Source organism: Pan troglodytes, chromosome 20, assembly GCF_028858775.2.
Source record: "Pan troglodytes isolate AG18354 chromosome 20, NHGRI_mPanTro3-v2.0_pri, whole genome shotgun sequence".
NCBI classification, from domain to species: Eukaryota; Metazoa; Chordata; class Mammalia; order Primates; family Hominidae; genus Pan; species Pan troglodytes.
The window spans coordinates 34,891,114-34,909,936 of NC_072418.2; positions in this window are offsets into that span (position 1 = coordinate 34,891,114).

The following is an 18,823-nucleotide window of genomic DNA, read 5'->3' on the forward strand; positions in this document are numbered from 1 at the left end:
TTTCTTTCTGAAATTTAAGATCTCTGATAGAAAATGACTGTAACATAAGTGATGGGCCAGGCGCGGTGGCTCACACCTGTAATTCCAGCACTTTGGGAGACCGAGGCAGCTGAATCACTTGAGGCCAGGAGCTCAAAACAACACTGGCCAACATGGTGAAACCCTATCTCTACAAAAAATACAAAAAAAATTAGCCAGGTCTGGTGGACTCATGCCTGTAGACCCAGATACTGGGGAGACTGAGGCAGGAGAATCGTTTGAACCCGGGAGGTGGAAGTTGCAGAGAGCTAAGATCACGTCACTGCACTCCAGCCTGAGAGACAGAGTGAGACTCTTTCTCAAAATAATAGTAATGATAAACAAATGAATAAAAAAGACAGAATTGGAGAAGCCAAGCATTCCCCGCCCTCTGATGAGCTAGGTCCACAATGGGTCACCAGGTCACCCCCAGGCAGGCAGGGATCCCTCGTGGCCACACTTGAAGAAACAGTGGAGCCCAGGCTATTGTCTGGAGCAAATCACAGACACAGGACTGGGAAAGGACCTAACTCGAACCAAATCCATGCCCATGCAAATAGGAATATCATTAAATATATAAAGAAACATGTAACATATAAATAGAGGCATCAACATATATGTAAATAAAAATTAGAATAGAAATGTTTATAGATACAACAGTCTAGGGCTGTGTGCCATTCTATAGCAGTGTTTTTCTACATAGGAGGAAAGCAAACATATATACATATATATGAACCTTTACATAGACATGTATATGTGTGTGTGTATATATAACATATATATTCATATTTAAATAGATATTATGTTAATTATTTATAGGTATATATAAATACCTATACATATAGAAATAACATACATACATATAAATGTCTACCTGAGATATACACACCACGGCATGGTGTTATGCTGGTACGTGCCAACCTCTCACACCTGGCAAGGCCACTCTGCTCAATGGTGTCTCTTGAGAGGGCAGGGTCGGCCGGCCTCTCCCTGGGGGAAAGGCCCACCTTCCTTTGTTCTGCTGTCTTCCAAGTTCCTCCACCTTTGCATGCAGAGTGAACAGGTGGTGCCAGTCTGTAGGCAAGAGCCACTGCAGGCCTGGACCCCGGTATAAACATGATGTGGAGCCACAGCGACTGAGCGTCCACCAATCACCAAGCTGGGCAACAACACGCAGTGACAATGCCCTCTGCCCTCCCTCACCCTCCCCAGACTTCTGCGAGTGTCAACATCAAGACTCCACACCAAATATTTTATGCTGAGTCTGGAAGTTGTCAGTTTGCTTTTATTTACAACCCTGGGCAAACCTGTGCAGGAGATATAATCATTTTCCCAAACCAAGGGTGAGGTATGTATCTCAGGAGAGCTAAGTTGGTGGCCTCCTCCACAGAGGACTTCATATAGGTCCACCTTTGAGTTTTGGGTGCTGTTATTAACCAGGTAAGTCTCTTCCCTAGCATCACATGGTTATTAATGGGCAGAGTTAGCATTAACCCTGGTATGATCCCAAAAATCCCATGCCTTCTGCTGTAGCAAGACTGCCCGGAGTGAGTGTGGCCCCTGGGTGCGACCCCCAACCCACCCTCCCCATTGCCAGGCAACCTTCATCCCCTGAGAGTCCCTCCACCCAACAGACCCCCTGCTCCATAAAGATGCAAGGTGGCTCCCAAGCGCTCCCTCTGGGGAGCTCAGTCCTGGCCTCACCTTTCCAGACATGGAGCAATTTCTCTCTGAGACAGGCAGGGAACACAATGAATGAACAAGACCTTAAGGAAAAAAGAGAGCAAATCATATTTTTATTTCTTTTGAGATAAAAATAATATGCCTGCACATCAGATCTCCTGTGACAGAGCTAATGTCCAGGAGCAAAATCAGAAAAAGCAACCTCCTCTTGCTAATGTGAACATAACAACGGGCTCCTCTGACGACCACAGTGCCACAAAAGTCCCTGTCAAGCCATAGTCTGCAATGAGACCTATGACAGTTCAAGAGGAAAGTCTTCCCTTTGCTTCACTTTATCCCTATTCGCTAAGTACAGCCAGAAAATAACCGTAAAAATTAACCTAAAGCTTAATGGCTTATGTAAGAATGCCTTAATAAAAATATGTTGGCAAGGTTATTGAACTATACAATTAAACCCCTCCCACTCGATACTTTTCAGTCTAATTTCTATCTAAAGCTTATTCAGCAAACCCAAATGCCAATGCTCTCCTTCAATTTCCACTTCTTTGAACCTGCTAATTTACAAATAAGAAAGGATTTATTTGTGTTATTAGCCACATGTAACCGCTTTTTGAAAAAGTACTTTTAAATACTGAAATCCTGAGATGCCTCGAGATTCACCAAATATCTGAAGGATGACTTTGATTTTTTTTTTCTTCCACAAGCTGTGTTTGATTTACATCAATTAGGCCCTCCACATAAGGTATCATATAACAGGAAGGCTAATAACCCAGAAATAACCTCATTAAAAGAGACAGCATATCGGTCTAAACAGAATGAACTCTAAGCAGAAAAATTAGTGACCTGGAAAGTAGCAGGGAGAGGTAATGGCAGTACCAAGAAAAAATACATCCCCGTTAGCAAGTCAAAGGAGAAATCACCAGCAATAATGTAAGAATACAATAGAGGCAGAAGCAGAACATTTTTGTAATGTTTTTAATCTGTTCAAATCCTGGAACATGCAATTTATTTTTCGCCTGGTCAAAAATAGTCTCTGAAATCATGCATGTATTCCTTGTAGACTCAGGCACACAAAAGGGACCCTCTCACCAGCCTGTCCCTAACTGGGTTGTGTTGACTGTGTCTCTAAGGTCAGGTGGTTTCCAGGGCTCTGAATTTTCCCACCATCGTGAACACTTTCTCAGATGGGTGAGCCCCTCTTGGACTGCCACCCACCTGATACCAGCTTATGCCAGGAATTTTCCTCCTTGACATAAAGATGCAATCTGCTCTATCTTATGGCGCAGCCCATCAGAAACACAAAGCTCCCCTTCTGCGACTCCTTGTTGACTCCAAGTTCCCCCCTCCCACCAAATTCCCATTTTATGGGCGTTTTGTAAATGCATGGTTTGCCAAGAAATGACTGTTTCTACGAAGCCTCGTGCATGTGGTGTTTTTTGTTCGTTTGTTTGTTTGTTTGTTTTTAAAAAAAAAGAACAAGAAGGTGGTCACATCAGAGGGAAGCCATTTCTAATGGTAAAATGCAGCAGAAAGAGGAAATATAGGTGCTGCCCCAGCTCCCTGGACCTGAAGAGTCTGGCGCATCATGGGAGATCCTGGAAGACTGTATTCAAATGCTGCTCAGCTCCTGAGTCAACAGAGTGATGCTTAATTGAAGAAATAGAGATAAGCTTTAAATGTGTATAAGTGTTTTCACAGAGCACGTTAAGACAGGGATTGTAGTGGAGTCCCTGAGAACCTCCTGATTCACTCTTATTGGAATTTCCCATGGGCCATTCCTGGGCAGGTCAAGCCAGCAGATAAAATTCACTTCTCCGGGGACCCTGGCTTTTGAGGAATTCCCCAGCAGCAGGGCATACGGGAGCCCAAGACCTTGCACAACCCCAGAAGAGGATCAGAAAGTAGGAGGCCAGAGCCTAGGAGACCTGGGGAAGAGGCTGAGGCCTCAGCCTCAAATGACCGATGCTGGGGCCACCTCCAGGGCTTTGGGGCTCGGGGCCAATTCCAGTCATGCAATCTGCATCATTCATCTCCTGCCCCATTCCTACTTAGAGTTCAGAGTACCAGGATGTGAGCCAGAAATCTTGATACTACCTTGAGGCCTGAAGGGAGACTCATGACTGTACAAAGAAGCCTAGCAGGATATCTGGTACTTCCTGCAGCCCATCTCCCTGCCACTCCTCTGATCTCCATGAAATCACACCTCCAGATGGACAGGTAACTGTGAGACTATGTGGCCTGGACCACTAGGTCAACACACTGCTCCTGGTTTTCAGCTGACACTCCCTTTCTTTCTCCAATGAACCCTCTGATCCAGCACCTCGCCTCCCCTTGGGAGCCAAGCTCACGCTCACCTACATGCCTTTGCCCTTATGCCCTTTCCCAGACCCACCATCGCCCCAGGCAGCCTCCTTCCTCTCCTCCTAGCCTAACCCACACAACTCTCAAGTACAAGATCATTTCCCAGCACCCCAGAAACCCTTCTCAATGCTGTCTGTCACTTCCAGCATCACCTCCCGGCCTATCTCTAGAATCATGCAATCCCTCCCTTTTTGTTTGGTTCTGTTCCTTAACTATTCTGGAAAGATGACAAAAGCAAATGCTGCTTCCCTAGGACAGGAACCACAGACATGGGTTCCTGCATGGCCAGGGCTGATAGTTCAGCAAAGGCGACTTGGAGAGGACACTGGCCAATGGAGGGGATTAAGGGGACAGCTGTTGCCATGTGGTTAGGTCAGACCAGCACTGCCAAATGCAAATGTTCTCTTTTACCAAAAAAAAAAAAAATTAAATTTAGAAATTATAATTTTTATGTGAAATCTTCTGGGGTTGATGAAGGAAATAATGTATACAGTGATCTATTTCCAAGCCAAAGTGCCCTAAGTAGGCTTCGGTCAGCAAACTACAGAAGTAACAGGATATACTAGGCCCCTGCTTCGATAGCCAATGCCTGGTTGTCAGCCTCCCGCTTCCTCCCACTTTAGTTGCCTTCACCTGAGCCAAAAGTGCAGTCTAAGATGAAAGTTTACTAGCTTGCGAAATAGCTCATTTTGTCTGTTCTTATCAGCCTGCCCAGCTACTTAGATCATAAGTCAAATACTTAAAGAGCCCCTAAGCTAACTAGGATTGCAATGCATTGTGGGCTGCGACAAAATGGAGCAAGACAACCCAAAAAAAAAAAAACACACCTAGAGCCTCTACCCAACAATCAATAGGCAACATCCGGGAAGATTGTGACAGCATAGTACTCAGCCTATGAGGAGCTGGGGGAGGGACCTGTGCCCTAAGAGATAAATTGCTTGTTAAAACTGTGCTGGGTGTGCCTATCAGAAACATTCAGTCTTGCAAGACCATCATTAAAAGTCTCACTTTCGCTGTTCTCTGGGTCTCTGAGTCCATTCTTTGGGCTTGGATGGGTGAGTTTCTCACATTGGCAACCTATGCTACAGCAGTTTTAAGCATGAGTTAGCCAGGCAGAGCCTATTGGTGGCCATCCCAGTGCATGACCTGGAGGCTGCATGCTCCCTCCCAGGTGATGGGAAGTGGCTTCCCAGGGCCCTTTCTTTCTCCAATAAACTCACTGATCCAGCACCTCACCTCACCCAGGGAGCCAAGCTCATGCCCTAGTAGGTTTGAGTAGGTTTCTCTGGCCTGTTGCATCTTCCCACACCCCTGCTGCTAGGTGCCCACCTCTCCTACAGCCCACCTGGCTGCAGCCCAGGTGTGGGAAGATAGAAGGGGCCAGAGAAAAGCTGGGCATCTCCCACCTCATGCCCCACAACAAGACAAGGCTTCCTCCCCGGGTTCCCTCCTGTAGCGGGTGGGGCCATCCCAGCTTTTCTTACAGCATCATATCATTAAAGCAAAAAAAAAAAAAAAAAGAAAAAGAAAAAGAAAAAAAAAAAGAAAAAACCACAACCCTAAAGTGTTTCATGTGACTCCGTGAGGGCTGCCAGAGAGCTAAGAGCTTCTTAAGCAGCTTCCTTCCAAGCCATTTGGGCCCCTTCTATAAATAAAGCTTTAGACAATTTTGCAAAAGGATATTTATTTACCTGATAGATCATAACAGCTCCTGCGGTGTCTTTAGCCCTGTTGGGTGATCTTTGAGCACTTAGCTCCCTCTCACCTAGTTAGGCCTCTTTTTGGACAGCAAAAGAAAAAAAATAATATAGAGTTGAGCTCCTCGGAGGAGCAGGCACCTGACGTGGGGTGGTCCTCCTCGCCGTGGGCTCACTCTGATCCAAGCCATTAACACAGAGGCGGCAGCAGATGCCAAGGGGAAATTATTAATAAGCAATGTCTGGAGGACTCCAAGCCAGCACGAACATTTCTAAAGTGGCAAAGGGAAGAGGCGGGAATGGGGGGAGGATGGAACTGCCGTTGTGCGTTTCTCAGAAGAGCAGGACCAAGAGGAAAACAGAAGAGAACAACCCAAGGAAGACGAATGATTACAAGGGAAGCAGTTCTTTCCCTCTCTGGGTTTCACCTGCTTCGATTTTGAGGTATCCCTACATGCTTTTCTTGCTTCAAATTGTGCAGAGGAAGGGCTTAGCTCGGGCATTCTCAGCACTGGCACTACTGATATTTTGAGGCCAGACCATCCTTGTTGGGGACAGACCTGGGTATCGTAGGATGCCTTTCGGCATCCCTGGCCTCTACCTGTGTCATGCCGGGAGCAGCCCCCTCTCCTAGTGTGACAACTGCAGCATCTCCAGGCATTGACAAGTGGCTTCTGGGGAGAAGAATCACCCCTGGTTGAGAACTGCTGAAATTAGACATAGAGATAAGATTGAGAATCAGTGCAGAAAAAAATCAGAAAGGTCAGGAAAAGACCAAGACAGTGGACCTGAGTTCCAATCCCAGCTCCGCCGCTTCCCGGATGACCTTCATTGAATGACTTCCTATCTGGGTCTTAATTTTTTTTTCACTTATATAATGGGATTATACTTAAACATGCCAACCACATAAGATATTGGTGAGAGTTGAAACATTATTCGTGTCCTGTCCTTAGCACAAAGCTTGGCGCAGAATTTAAAAATCAAAAATCACCCATTATTATTGTAACAATGTTTATCAGCGTATGCAAAATAGTCTCTCTCACAACCTACCACACATGAAGGGTTCCAATTCCTCTGACCAGTGCGCTTCCATTCACCCCAAGAAGCCTTTGCTGTGTGGAGGCCGATTAGCAATTACCTCCCACCCCCCTTAAAGTTATATTCCAGGAAGACCTGATGCAGAGACTTAAACTATTTGCATCAGTCATGGTTGGTTGTAAGTGACGGGAATCCACACTTAAACAGAAGAGGAGTGCCCCAGAATGCTGAGGGCAGCTCCAGATCCCAGAATCAAAAAAGAAGGCCATGGAGCCAGGCTTAGCACAGGGCAGAACCAGAGCAAATCTGTGCCCTTGACAGCAGAGACCAATCCATGCCACTGTCGGACTATGATCTCTGGAATTAGTTAGTGCCAGTCTTTTTTTTCTTCTTTGTTCTCACATCTCTCTGCTCAAGATTCAAAGTCCCAGGAGGCATCCGGGTGCAGTGGCTCACACTTTTAATCCCAGCACTTTGGGAACCCAACATGGGAGGATCACTTGAGGCCAGGAGTTCAAGAACAGCCTGGGCAACAGAGCAAGACTCTATCTTTACAAAAGATTTAAAAATTAGCCAGGCATGGTGGCATGTGATAGCTACTCAGGAAGCTAAGGCAAGAGGGCTCCTTGAGCCCAGGAGTTTGAGGCTACAGTGAGCTGTCATTGCACTGCTGCACTCCAGCCTGGGTGACAGAGCAAGAGCTTGTCTCGAAAAAAAAAAAAAAAATCCCAGGAGAGAATGTGATTGACTACCTGGAGTCTCATGCTCAACCCTGACCTGGGTGAGTAGCAGGCACTTTGATTGACAGGTCTTCTAAGCCCTACCTCATGGAGGAAGGGGGAGGGTCATTTCTAATAGGAAATTGGAGTGCTGTTATCCCAAAAAAGAAACAGAACACGGAGAGCTGATAAAAGCAACACTCACTCACCACACTTCTGTACTTTAGAATGTACCCATTTGCTCTTTGCTGGGGCAATAGCTGTGTGTTACTTTAGCACAGAGAGCAGAAGCACTCCACCTGTTCAGTATTCACTTTACACTTCATCACGAGTTCCCAAATAAGACTTCCAGCCTTTAGGTTGGTCTGACATCCCAATAAAAGGAGAAGGCCATAGTTAGAGAAAACGCAGATGATAAGACTTTCATTTCCCCTGGCTGAGAAGGCCAGGGCACACTGCGCTCTCCCCAGAAATGCGACCCAGCATCATTCCATCCTCCACGCTCACAGACCTATGCCCTTGTGCCCTCTCCCACTCCGACTTCCTCACTTCACCCCAGAGGGACACAGCCTGGCCTCTCCACTCAGCCCTCTCCCAACCCCATGCATACTTGATTCACGACTCCAAATATGAGTACGAGCTTGATTACACCACACCTGGAAAGAAGGCCCTGGAACTAATTAATCTACAGTTTCCTTCGCGACACAAGCCCACCGTGGAGAGGAACAGGAGTGAACATGGCCTCCAGGAGGCTGCAACTCCACACTAAGCCAGGAGACACTGAGGGCTGCCAGGGTGGGAGCTATCGATTTGTCAATACGCGAAACACAACCGGAGAGTCATTTTTTCTGCTGAGGTTACCATTTATCCCGGAAGATGCTCTTGGCATTAAAGCGTGGCATGAAAGCTTCCCTTAGATGGCAGGATAAGGGAAATGTTAGACACACAGAGAGAGTAACTTGGCACCTGAGATTTATTAATATTTTAAATGTGGAAGGCATACATTCCAGGGCTTACTCATTGCTTCTGGGGAAGGATCCAGGTAAACAAATCCACAACATCGCTAGAAACAAAAACTCCACCTTTCCATCCTGTTCCTGCATGGGAAAATGAGGATGAGCTAATTATTCAGATATAAGTAGTATCTTTAGGATAAAAGGATCGAAGGCCTTCGCTGTTATATCTGGGGTTTCTCCATCATACCATCCTGGGAGAACAAATCGAAATTATAATTTTATTAATGACACTCGGAAGAGTGGATCAATTTTTCCATGAATGCAGAACTTGGCAATGAAGAGACCATACTGGATCATTTGAGGTCAGGAGTTCGAGACCAGCCTGGCCAACATGATGAAACCATGTCCCTACTAAAAATACAAAAAATTAGCTGGGTATGGTGGCACCCGTCTGCAGTCTCAGCTACTCAGGAGGCTGGGGCAGGAGAATCACTTGAACCCAGAAGGCAGAGGTTGCAGTGAGCCAAGTCACTGCACTCCAGCCTGGGTGACAGAGGGAGACCCCGTCTCAAAAAAAAAAAGTAAACTTTGGTCAATCTGTTCCCCACCTAGGGCCTTTTCTACTTGGATGAATCTGAAAGAAAAATAAAAATGAAAATCAGAGGTCATTTTATGGGCAGAGTCCAGCACCAGGATTCCCTGTGATTTGTTCAAAGAAACCTGCTCCTTTCCACGTGTCCCTTACAAAAAGGGCTCTTCCTGCTTGGACCCCCTGCACTAGTCAATCCAGGTGACACGAACAGAAGTCATTTAAGGCTGTGGCTTCAGACTCCACCAGTTTCTCCAGTCTCCTGATGAGAACTGAAGAGAAGAGTCATGAGAACTGAAAGAAGAGAGAAAGAAAAATCCATCAAAACTTCATTTAGCCAAAGGAGCAAAAACTCAGGCACAAAACCGGTCAGTTAAATAATCAGTTTGCCTTGCCTTTTTGTTGTTGTTGTTAGTTTGTTTTTAACTGATTTTTTTTTTTAAATCTGCCTTTAGCAGAACCATTAGATTCTGGCCAGGAGTGGTGGCTTACACCTGTAATCCTAGCACTTTAGGAGGCCAAGGCAGATGGATCACTTGAGCCCAGGAGTTTGAGACCAGCCTAGACAAAATGGTGAAACCTCATCTCTGCAATAAAGATACATGCACAAGTTATGTTCATTGCAGCACTATCCACAATAGCAAAGATATGGAATCAACCCAAATGCTCATCAACGATAGACTGGATAAAGAAAATGTGGTACATATACACCATGGAATACTATGCAGCCATACAAAGGAATGAGATCACGTCCTTTGCAAGGACATGGGTGGAGCAGGAAGCCATTATCCTCAGCAAACTAACACAGAAACAGAAAACCAAACACCACACATTTTTACTTATGAGTGGGAGTTGAACAATGAGAACACATGGACACAGGGAGGGGAACAACACACACTGGGGCCTGTTGGGGGAGCTGGGGGAGGGAGAGCATCAGGATAAATAGCTAATGCATGCTGGGCTTGATACCTAGGTGATGGGTTGATAGGTGCAGCAAACCACCATGGCACACGTTTACCTACGTAACAAACCTGCATGACCTGCACATGTATCCCGGAACTTAAAATTAAATTAAATTTTAAAAGAATACAAAAAGTAACTGGACATGGTGGTATGCACCTGCAGTCCCAGCTACTCAGGAGGCTGAGGAGGGAGGATCACCTGGGCCTGGGGAGGTTAAAACTTCAATGAGTCCTGGTCATGCCACTGCACTCCAGCCTGGGTGACAGAGCAAGATTCTATTCCTTAAAAAAAAGAATAGAAAAAGAAAAAAAATTCTTACAGGCTTCCAAAGAAGATCTGCTGCCAGACTGTCAGCTAAAAGCAGGTGCCTTATTAAGGATAATAGGCTAAAGAGAACCTCTAACACTGTATTTCATAATTAGACTTTGCATTCTTTTCATATTATAGCACTTCAGTAAAGGATAAGACCTCAAAATAGTATACTTTCATTGTTCCCCTTTTGGACTTTATGCTATGATTGTCATACACTTTATTTTTACCTAGATTATAAATGCTGGAGTCTATTACCACTTTTATTTAAACAGACAATTATCTTTTAGAGAGAGTTAACTAACAAGAAAAATATTCTCTACATTTCCCCTTATAGTTACAGTGGAGCTCTTCACTTTCTGTCTAGATCCATACATGATGGAAATATGGATCTTGACTTTGCATTTTCGACATACTTCCCAGACAGACTTTATAATTTGACCTAGAGATTAGGCCTGGGTCACAGAGCCCCCCGGCTGTTTCTCTGCCCCGCAGCTCTCTCTGAGGGTGCTCCCGCCTGCCATAAAGCCCGGGTTGGAAAGGCGTCTTCTCAGAAGACTTCTCCAATCCTTTCTGCACCCATGCTCCCTCTCCAGGCATGGTGCTCCCTCTTGGTATCCGCCCACACTTTGGATGGGCCTCTCATTGCTCTTTTCATTGTCAATGCCACGTAGACACCTGCTTACCCTACTGGGCTGCCAGCTTCTGTGCGCTGGAGCTCATGAGGTATCCATCTCCAATACCTGGCCCCGAAGGTGTTTATGTTTTTTGTTGTTATTTATTTATTTATTTTTGAGAGGAGTCTCACTCTGTCACCCAACCTGGGGTGCAATGATGGGATCTCAGCTCACTGCAACCTCTGCCTTCCTGGTTCAAGCAATTCTCCTGCCTCAGCCTCCCAAGTAGCTGGGACTACAGGCACCCACCACCACACCCAACTAATTTTTGTATTTTTAGTGGAGACAGAGTTTTCCTATGTCAGCCAGACTGGTCTCGAACTCCTGACCTCAGGTAATTCACCTGCCTAGGCCTTCCCAAGGTGTTGGGATTACAGGCATGAGCCACTGCGCCTGGCCATGAAGAAAGGTATTTTCAGGTTTGCTTTCTAAACAGTCTCTAGCAAATCACTCTCCATGGTTACTGTAGCGCATATTTGCCTTTCTTCTTGAAACATCCTTTCCAAGTTTAAGGCATTCTTCTCAAAGAGATGCCAGCAACTCACTTTACCAACATAACTTGCAGCTCGAGTGTGGACTTGTGACCTAGATCCTGTATTCAGGCACCATAAAACTTCACTCTAAGGAGGCAAAGGCACAGCCCTGTACAGAGTCTAATCTGGTGGGCTGACTGCAGATACTTCTCACTTCTAGACACAGTGGTAGCAGTCATGCCTTATTCTGGAAACTGCTGCTGTAAGACAGGGATATCTTATCAACATCTCAGTCGCAAGAATTGATTGAACTTGTTTTTTTTTTAAAAAAATTTTATTTCCATAAGTTTTTGGGGGAACAGGTGGTATTTGGTTACATGAGTAAGTTCTTTAGTGGTGATTTGTAAGATTTTGCTGCACCCATCACCCAAGCAGTGCACACTGAACCCAATTTGTAGTCTTTTATCCCTCACCCCCCACCACACCCTTTCCCTGAGTCCCTAAAGTCCATTGCATCGTTCTTATGCCCTTGCGTCTTCACACCTTAGCTCCCACTTGTAAGTGAGAACATACGATTTTTGGTTTTCCTTTCCTGAGTTGCTTCACTTAGAATAATAGTCTCCAGTTCCAGCCAGGTTGTTGTGAATGCCATTAATTCATTCCTTTTTATGGCTGAGTAGTATTCCACTATATATATATATATATATATATATATATATATATATATATATATATATATTCTGACACTTATCAGGTGCCCTATAAACATACAATAGGAGTGGCAAATAGCAGCTTGAAAACCAAATCTAGCCTGACTGTGCACTCCCTCTGGTGACCCAGTGCCTTTATCTATCTATCTATCTATCTATCATCTATCTATCTATCTGTATATATATATGCCACAATTTCTTTATCCACTCATTGATGTATGGGCATTTGGGCTGACTCCAGATTTTTGCAATTGTGAATTGTGCTGCCATAAACATGCGTGTGCAAGTATCTTTTTTTAAATGGACAAAGAATCATTTTTGTTTACATAAAATATTCAACATAAAAATTATTTTTTATTTATTTAAATTTTTTAAGGATCAAGAAAAATAACTAATGGGTACTAGGCTCAGTACCTGGAGGTGTTTGTTATCAGGTAAATGGATTAAGCTGCTTGGTGTGAACACAAGGGAAAAAGCCCAGGCCTACGAGAGAAAAAGCATTAGGGGACCTTTCCACTGTTATCACAGGTGGGCCCAGCTGATGGTGGGAATGTGTGGGAAGCCAGGAGACTCCAGCCAGGGCAGCTGGGAGGGGCACTGCACTGTAGACCCAGGAAATTGGAGACAGGTCTTGGTTAATTTAGAAAGTTTATTTTGCCGAGTTTGAGGACGTGCGCCCGTATATTGATGTTAATGCTGGAGAGGTAGAGTGAGGCCTGTCCAATCCCACTTCCCTTTTTGGCCTGAACCAGTCTTTCAGGTTAAATTTTAAGAGCCCTGGCTGAGGAGGAAGTCCATTTCGATGGTTGGGGGGGGCCTTAGAATTTTATTTTTGGTTTACACCACAGATAGGTCTAGGCCATCTCATAGGATCCTGCAGCAGGTTCACCTTGGGTCTAGAACTGATTCAGACTTTCCCAGGAGTCTCCTCACTAGCTCTGATGCTACCACTTCCCAGGGCCCTCTTCATAAGGACCTGGGTGTTCAGAGGGAGCTATAAATCAGCTCCAAGACAGAGAGGAAGAATGAATGGCAATCAAGGAAGGCTTCCCTGAGGAGGGGCAGAGCTTGTGGGCACCATGTTCCCAAGGCACACACCTAGAAAGCGCACATACCTCTAGAGTGTGCACCCACCTCTCCGGCGGGCCCTCTCCAGGGCAAATGCACCTCCCTTGTCTCCCATGTCTGACACTTACCAGGTGCCCTATAAACATACAATAGTAGTGGCAAACAGCAGCTTGAAAGCCAAATCTAGCCTGACTGTGCACTCCCTCTGGTAACCCAGTGCCTTTATCAATTACCTTTGACTGCCTCAAGATCAGGCAGCCCCTCTCCAGTCCCCCCGAGTCCTTGCCACTCCCTTGTCTTGCTTATTTATTCACATTACATGAATAGCCCTGCTAGGCGTTTAGATTCACCACCCTTGGAATAAGCTAAGGAAAGCAAAAATGGGATTCTGATAAAAAGAAATGAATATAGGGGCCATGGAGATGGTAGGAAAGCAAGAGTAAAAGGATGGATATAGGGGCCCTGCCCAGTGTGTTAGTGAATGATGAGAAGTCAGCCACTGCTGCTATGCAGAAAGAAGGTACTGAAGCAGGAGGGGAGAACCTGATTATAAACAGAGGCAGGAAGGGAGATGCACTCTGCAGCCAGAACCCTGGAAATCGGACCTTGACCCAGTGTTCCCCAAAACCATCATTCTCACTTCGTCTTGGCAATTTTTGCCATATCTGCATACCATCTGTTCAAAATTTACTTTTTAAAATGTTTGCCTAACTTAAAAAAAATTTAACCTCATCCTAAACAATGTTCAACATCAAATTCATGAATTTTATGTACTAGTTTTGTTTCTTCTAATACACATTAAAATACAAACATTACCAAGAAAAGTCTCTGATACTATTTAAAATTATTTAACCACTGTTTCAGGCCCCCAGGTTCCACACTGAGAATCCTTTCTTAGTGTGTCTTTTGTCTAAAAGCAAGATTGAGACAAAACCTTTCACTTGAATGTAGCCACTATCTTTTTGTTTTTTGGCAAACAAATAAGCATTAACGAAACAGGATGCCTTTTCATAGTTTTTCAGGTTTGGGACTTATTAGAATAAGTCTAATAAATCTAATAGAATCAGTCTATTCCATTAGAATAATAGGGTCCCCTTTGACATTTCCTCTCAAAATCCCAATGAGTCTCCAATTGTGTTCTTCTTTCTCAATCTATTCTCTCATCTCCCTTCAACGTCTTCTAACCATTCTCCACTGACCTGGACACCACGAGTGGGGTTGGCCAGTGTCACCAGAGAGTCAACCTGTCAACAACTGAACTTGTTATGAGTTGACTCTGGGTCCAGACTACTGCATTCAAAAGCCGTTTCACACCTAACACCTGTGTGTTCACAAGCACATTGCTGATCTTCTTTGTAACTCAGTTTTGTTATCTGTAAAATGGGGATGTAAACACTACCTATCTGATAAAGTCATTGGTGAAATTGACAAGTTAGCGCATGGAAACACTTTGCTATGTTGTAAATGTGTCTCCCAAAGTTCTTGGGTTGGGAACTCTATCCCCAAGGCAACAGTGTTGAGAGGTAGAACCTTTAAGAAGTAGTTAGGTCACTTCTTAATGGATTAATGGCCTGACTCATGGGAGTGGGTTAGTTATTGAAAGAGAGGGTTTCTGATAAGAGGATGAGTATGGTCCCCTTCCTCTCTCTCTCTCACCCTCCCACTTTCTGCCATGGGATGACACAGCAAGAAGGCTCTCAAAAGATGCTGGACATCCCAGCCTCCAGAAACATGAGAAATAAATGTCTTTCCTTTATAAATTATCCAGACTGTGGTATTCAATTATGGCAACACAAAATAGGCTAAGGTACACCTAGAACAGTAGCTGGCACTCAGTATGTGTGAGCTATAATTTTTATTGTTATTACATCCCACTAAATAGATCTTTTCCCCACTCATCCCATTCTTCAAAGATCTTAAGTTCAACCACTACCTTCCTTCACTCTCATCCTATTCCACTATCTCTTCCTGGGAGGAGGCCATTGGATTCACTCCCTTTTCTACCCCTACTATCACTCCTGGAGCAATCTCTACTCAATGCATTCCCAGCTCACAGTACCACCTTTTTTTTTTTTTTTTTCTGAGACAGAGTCTCACTCTGTCACCCAGGCTGGAGTGCAGTGGCGTGATCTCAGCTCACTGCAACCTCTGCCCCCCAGGGTTCAAGCAATTCTCCCTGCCTCAGCCTCCTGAGTAGCTGGGATTACAGGTGCCCACCACCACGCCCGGCTAATTTTTGTATTTTTTAGTAGAGACTGCGTTTTGCCATGTTGACCAGTCTGGTCTTGAACTCCTGACCTCAGGTGATCAGCCCACCTCCACCTCCCAAAGTGCTGAGATTACAGGCATGAGCCACCACACTGGCCTGTACCAGCTTTTGACAAATTGCATCTTCCTGGACCTCCCTCCCATCAATCCAGCTTGATCTGCTGTGGAACATCCAACATTTCGCTGTATCCTGGCAGCTCAAGAACAGTTTTCTCACAGGCTTCCAAGTCCTGCCATATTTGGCTTCAAGCAATCCTGTGGGCTGGATCCCCCAATGTCTCCACACACAGTGTCCCTGGGTCATATCTTCCCACCCTAGCTGGGTGTTCCGAGACCACCTGGGTGCATTCCCAGAGAGAGACCCTCCCTGTCCTATTCACATTTCACAACTTTAACCCAGTTAAAGCCCTGCCTTTTCTTGGGGGCCTTCCCTGATCACCTCCTTCAGAGTTATATGGCTGAGTGCCCTGTTTAAGTCACAGATGTTCTCATGGCTGTCCATAGGGCCCAGGGAGTTGTCGTGAAAATAGGACTCACTTATACCGTATCCCCTGTGGTCTGGGGGGTGAGCAAATGACCCACCTAAACCACTCACAGTTAGTCCTTTGGAAGGCCATATTGATTGGTCCAAGTGGGTCAGCTGAGCCAATCAATCAGAGTCCTTCTGGAGACCACAGTGATTGGTCCAAGGAATCAGCTGAGCCAGTCAGAGTTATTCCTAAGGAACTTCTGACTGGAGCTGGTGGGAAAAGCTTCTTTCCTCTGGGAAGGAAAGCTCAGAAGACCTGGGATGAGGTGTCAGCCTTGTAGAGAAGCGAATGCTGAGGGAAGTGAGTCAGGGAGGTAAAGACAGAAAGTCCTGAGAGTATGGAGTCTCAGACTCCAGATTCCCTGCCCCGTCTGTGGTTTAACATGAAAACAAGCTCAGAATCCTGACAGTGAATAAACACCCTGCCTTTTTGTTAAAGCTATCCAGAATTGGTTTATATTTCTGGAAAGTAAAGAAACTGTAATAGGCTTTGCTTCCCAGGCTAGCCTTTGTTATGTGTGTATATTTTTTAATTTAGTTGTTCACATGTTTAAGTCATCCCTGTCTATATGAGAGAGAGGAACATATCGCATGCTTCCTTCATTTCTCTCCCTACACTTGGCACAATCTTGGGCACAAAATAGATGCTCACTAAATACGTAGGCCCACAGAGGATGCTAGAATTGGCTGGTAGGCCCAGCTGCAAACGGGAAAATTCTGGATCACCTAGAGTCAGCCTACAAGAGTGCCCATCACAAATGTGCAGGAATCGAGTCACAGAGAATTATGGTTTTCTCAGTAAAGGTTGCTTAAAACAAAAGCCCATTCATCTGCCTGCAGAAGACATTTAATCAATTTACATGAGGGATTTCAAAATTAGTCAGACTGTAATGAACTATGAAATACTGATTAATGCATTTTTGCAATGTTTGATTAGAAACTTAACATGTATGCGAGCACATCTTTACCATTACAGCACTTCTATGTTAATATTTGCTTCTTAACCATTGGCAGAATAGATATTCTGAATTATAGAACCAAAGTGTGTTTGTGGTGAACAATATATACACAGTTTTCCTGCTGGAAAGTGCTTCTTGATGTTCAGGAGGTGTCTCACATTTGAGGGGGTGAGTGGGAGGAAGTGGTTCATGGGATGCAGTCATTTTGAAGTTGAGTCATTATGAAGTTGAGTATTAGCTGCTAAATTATTTGAGAGTTCTCCAGAAACCACTAGGGTAAAAGAGGCCAGCCATGTCTCCCACCCCAGCCCTCCGCTAACAACAAGGCATTCTCTGAAAGAGGAAACAATCCCAATTTTACTAAGGCAGAAGAAGCCAAATTCTTTTGGCCAGAATTTAAATATACCACCTCAGTCAAAAATGTTTGTTAGGTTCCTCCTCAGGACAAGCAAATTATTAATTGAAACGCTTGAAAATCTTCTCGAACCTGTAGAGGCCACAGTTTTAACACAGTTTTAACGTTCTTTCCTTCTTTCTCTCTCTCTTTCTTTCTTTTTCTGTCTTTTTTTTTTTTTTTTTTTTTGAGATGGAGTCTTGCTCTATCACCCAGGCTGGAGTGCAGTGGTGCAATCTCGGCTCACTGCAAGCTCCGCCTCCCGGGTTCACACCATTCTCCTGCCTCAGCCTCCCGAGCAGCTGGGACTGCAGGTGCCCGCCACCACGCCTGGTTAATTTTTTTTGTACTTTTAGTAGAGACGGGGTTTCACTGTGTTAGCCAGGATGGTCTTGATTTCCTGACCTTGTGATCCGCCCGTCTCGGCCTCCCAAAGTGCTGGGATTACAGGCATGAGCCACCACGCCCGGCCCTTTCTTCTTTCTTTCTTTCTTCCTTTTCTTTCCTTCTTTTCTTTCTTTCTTTCCTTCCTTTCTTTCTTTCTTTCTCTTTCCTTTCTTCTTTCTTCCATCCCTCCCTCCCTTCCTCCCTCCCTCTCTCCCTTCCTTCCTTCCTTCTTTCCTTCCTTCCTTCCTTCCTTCTTTCTTTGAGATGGGGTCTCACTGTCTTGCCCAGTCTGGAGTGCAGCAGCATAATCTCTTGGCTTACTGCAACTTCCACCTCCAAGGCTCAAGCCATTCTTCCACCTCAGCCTCCCAAGTAGCTGGGACTACAGGTGTGCACTGCCAAACCTGGCTAATTTTTTCTATTTTTGGTAGAGACAGGGTTTCACCATGTTGCCCAGGCTGGTCTTGAACTCCTGGGCTCAAGTGATCTGCCTGCCTTGACCTCCCAAAGTGCTGGGATTACAGGCGTGAGCCACCGCTCCCAGCCCACACTTTTAAATTTCTGAGGACACCTCCAAAGATTTTTGTGTCTGTGTGTTTCACAGAGAAGGCAAGTTAGTCTCTTTCGTATAACTGGAATGCCCTTTCTCCTGGCAAGATCAACAGAATTCCAAACATCAGGTGATGCTGGAAGTCATAAAAAGGGACACATGCTGAATTGCAAAAATCCAATCAACTAGAAGTATGATCTTCTTAAAGTTACTTAAAACAAATCTTATTTGCACACATGCGGAAAACATCTAAAGAGGTGGATTGACATTTAAAAAAAAGATGTGTTAAAAATTAGCTATTAAAGAATTTGAAGATAAATTCCCACAGTAGGTTTCTAAGAGCACTGATATGCTGAGCCTGGCCCCAGCCATAAGATTATCTGACAAAGCCCAGGCATGGTGGCTCACGCCTGTAATCCCAGCACTTTGGAAGGCCGAAGCGGGCGGATCAAAACCAGCATGGCCAACATGGTGA